We start from the raw sequence: 4,651 nt of genomic DNA, 5'->3' as shown, positions 1-4,651 counted from the left end.
AGAGTAAAACATATTGTAGTAATTAAGAAATGATGCATCGATATGCAAGAGTTGATCTAGTATTTTAGGGGTGTTACATAGTATCTTTTGATGGATTATTCCCATGCACTTTTAACCGAAAACTTCCCATTACCAGTTGCCATCGACCAAGGCCTATCCTATAAGTTAGAGTTTGCATAAATGACAATATTAGAAGTTACATGTTCCACAATCTCTTCAGGTAATTTTTGATGCATCAACTCAACATTCCACCTGTCATCCTCCATGAAATAATTAATATTTTCTATGCCTTCATCTATGGGAAAATCCTTAGGTACAATGTGTATAAGTGGACCAAGTCAAGTTCAATTATCAAACCAAACACTAGAACATCCATTTCGAGGCTCCCACCAAATCTCTTGTTCTATAATGTCTCTTGCTTCTAACAATTTTTTCCATAATTGAGAACCTCCTATCCATTTCACTAAAGGTGGACTAAACTTCTTGTAATATTTATTCTACCTGAAATTAGGCCACATAGACCTAGTAGTTCCAAATTTCTGCCATAACTTTGCAAATAAAGCCTTTGAAACATCAAATAAATCTCTGAAGCCTAAATTCCTTCCTCCTTAGGCAAGTATAAGTTCTTCCAAGAAGCCCAATGTCTTCTTTTGCCTTTTTCTTTGTTACATCAAAAGAATCTCGCAAAACTTTATTAATCTCCTCAATCGTATATTTTGTGGGAAAGAGAGCTAATAGTAAATATACCGGCATGCTTTGAAGGACACTGTTAATTAGTACTGACTTTCCCCCATATGATAACAATCTACCCTTCAAATTATGTAACTTATCCTTCACCCGTTTTATCAATTCATTATAGTACACCTTTTTGTTTCTGGAGTGAAAAATGGGACAACCTTAATATTTGAAAGCAAAAGTTCCTTACCCCACTCCCGCGATCTCTTCAACCTCCTATAATTGAGCTTCTGCTACCTTGTTAAACTTATAAACGAAACTCTTTTCCTTATTTATGAGCTGCCCCCGAAACCTATTCATACTCATGTAACACTGCCATAATCATTTCCAATGAGGATCTATCAAAGGATGCATATATTATAGTATCATCTGCATAAGTAAGATGATTAATTTTGGCTTCCATACCCTATATACTCCAAGTTATTGAATAATGAATTCGAAGCCCTAGAGAGAACTTCAACAGATAAAATGAATAAAGCAGGAGATAGAGGATCTCCTTTCTTTACACCCCTGGTGGAATGAAAAAAATAATGTATCTGTCAATTAATAAGAATTGAATACCAGTTATTAGCACTCAACCTCCAAATCATGTTAATAAACGTTTTTAAGAACCCCATCTTCCTCAAAACATTACTCAGATACAACCATGACACTGTGTCATTAGCCTTTGACATGTCTAACTTTAAGACTGCATTAGCAGGTTTACCTCTTTTTGTGATGTTACTATCTCCCGAGTTAACAAGACATTTCTAATGATACATCTTGCCTTGAGAAAACCGGATTGGTTAGAAGAGATTATATTGACCAACAAACAATCTAATCTTTCATGAATAACCTTGGAAATCACCTTATTAATGAAATTACTTAACTAATTGGTCTTAAATCTGTAAAAGGCTTAATGATTCACTTTTTAGGGATTAAAACCAAATTAGTATGAGTAAAAGATTTAGGAAGTGTATCACCTTTGGAAAAGGCTTGGACTACATCAAATATTTCAGATTGCACGATCCTCCAATATGTTTGAAAAGAATCTCCAGTGAGACCATCAGGTCCACTAGAACTAGATCTATCCAGAAAGAAAACAAATTCGTCATCTTCTTCGAGATCAGGCAAAGTATTGATTCTAATGTTATCTTCTTCATTCACTATTTGAGGAACATGCTTTAAGATGTTAAAATCAGAACCTTCCTCCCCTTGAGTAAATTGAGATTGATAAAAATGTATAGCAACCTCTGCAATCTTGTGTTCCTCTTCCAACAACTCCCCATTTGCATTGACAATTTTTCTAATCTGTAATATCTTTTTTCTACCATTAACTAGACTATGAAAAAATTTAGTATTCTTGCTCCCTTCAATATGCCAGGTACTCCTATATTTTTGTTTCCAGATTTCTTCTTCATAATGCAAATACTTTTTAAACTTGGCCTAGGCATGCTGCAAAACAGTTCTATTGATGGCTGATGGATCTTCTTCAAAAATTGTCTCATTTATCTTGACAATATCTTCATGAACAGACAATTGCTTAAAATTTTCTCCATATGTCTCTTTATTCCATAACTACAAAGCCTTTTTAACTTGCTTAATTTTATGCTTAAACAATCAGATATGATGACTAGAAAAATCAGCTTTCCAATGTGTTTCCACAATATTCTGAAAATCCTCATGTTCCAACCGAATTTTCATAAATCTGAATATTTGATTGTGAAGTTTCCATATTAATAAACAAAGGAGCATGGTCAGAACCTGTCACAACCCGAGCCTACACTCCGGACGTAACATGGCGTACAAAATTCCGAAGATCCTTATACAAACCTCAGAGCATTCATAACATAAGACATAAGAAAATGGTACAAAATTTTAAAACTTTTATCCATACAATCGAAGTCTTTATTTAAAACAAACAACGGAAGTCTAACTTTGTCTCACATGTCCATCGAATATAACTTGAATCATAGATAGGGTCACGGCCCTTCAACATAGTTTGAAATGTAAAATGACATAAAATAAACTAGAAATGAGCAACTCTCGTCCTCGAACCATGAGGACTAACCACTAGCTTTGGCGAATAGTTAATCAAAGCTTTGAACCTTATAAATTACCTTAAGATCCGGAACCTTAGATCCAACTTTGAAATTGAATGTTTGAGGGCTTCATGGATGAAAGCATTCCATGAATCAAGACTAACATACCTTAGATGAAGAAATCCTAGCAAAAATCGTGACAGAAAGCTCCCTTCTTCAAGCTCTAACTTGACCTTCTTCAATGGAGTTTTTGAGAGAAAACTTTAGGGTAAAAGTGGTTATGATTTGGGTGGTTGTGATTTATGAAGTGTAAGGGTTAATTAATAGCTTAAAACCCCATATATAGGTCTAAATAAATAATATAAACTGACTTTACTTCAATACAACTAACCTAGGAATTTACTAACTTACCCTCCACTTGGCCGAACTTGGGACAGATTGCAGGTATGACTCACGCCCCATGACCCACAGACTGTGGGTGCACTACGTCCTATCCTGCAGGTCGTGGGTGGGTGGTCTGCAACTTATTTTTCTAGGCCTTGATCCACGAGCTAGAACCACGTGGTGTGGATTGACCTACGCCTCATAGGTCCTATCTGTAGCTCACACATTTGGGCAGCTTTGGCAAGATTTGGGGAGTCTTGGGGGTTAGGCTTTAGGGTCCTCCTCAAAGACCCTTGGTTGGTCCTTGGGGGTCGTACCTTGAAGTTTAACCCCTAAAACCCTCAACCTAAGCTTGGGAAACCATTTTACCATACTCAACAACTCCCACAAAAGGTTCTAGTTTCACTTACTAGCTTTTTCGAGTCGTAACATTATCTCCACATTGGAAAATTCGTCCTCGAATGACACTTTAAACAACTTATGGAATTAAAGACTCAAGACTAGAAGCCCATCATGCATGAACATCATAACAATGCACAAAACAAGGAGGAAACATCTACTCCATCTCAAACATACTCAATGCAACACAAGGAAGTAGGAACTACATCTACAAACCCATTATGCATGAAAACTTCCATATTTATCATTTCATTGGAGGAATTACCTTCTCCAACACAAAGCATGCTCATCATAACATCATGAAGCAAATTATGCAATTATTCTCAAAAACACATATAAGCGTGTTAAACAATTCATCTCATGAAACATATATGGAACTCATACTAAATGCACATCAACATGAGGAATAAAAATCATGAAAACTCATTTGCTCATTAAACATGAATTCATCAAGAAAATGCATAACATAAGGAGACCATGGAAACAAATAATCACACATGACTCCATAACATAAAACAAGCCACAAGGAACTCTTTATCTTAAGCTTGAATAGGAATAGAAGAAAGAGATAAGGATATCAGAACTCTCAACAACCTTACTTTCTAAACATACCATCTCCCCCTTGGGAATAAACCCATACTAAGGATAACATGAAAATAACATAGGGACCTTAATAAAACACTTACAACTATAAGGAACTATTAACATACAGGTGCCTTCATCCGGAAGGCTCCTTTGTCCTCTCTAGACCAGAGTGCATAGAAATGACCATAATTTGGAGGAATGGGAACCGTGCCATTAAGAGAAGCTTGTTTGGCCTCCCTTCATTTGGCTGTGAGTGTAGGGAAATCTTACACTTGATGGTCATTCTTTCCACAACCATAACACCCATTTGTACCGGTTAGGCATTTCCCATGATGCTTCTTTCCACAATTGGTGCAAGTAGGTTTAGGAAATGGAGGTCCTCTACCTTTCTCTTGATTCACCCTAGGAGTGTTGGAAGAGTCTTGGTTCGAAGATCATTTTCTGAAGCTTGGTTGACCTTGCTCATTGAACCTAGCTCTCTTCATCTCTCTATTCTTTCTCTTAAGTTTAGACTCCTCAATTTGTTG

This window comes from Solanum tuberosum, unplaced genomic scaffold (genome assembly GCF_000226075.1).
Source record: "Solanum tuberosum cultivar DM 1-3 516 R44 unplaced genomic scaffold, SolTub_3.0 scf00520, whole genome shotgun sequence".
NCBI lineage: Eukaryota > Viridiplantae > Streptophyta > Magnoliopsida > Solanales > Solanaceae > Solanum > Solanum tuberosum.
Note: the sequence above shows the minus strand (reverse complement) of the source record.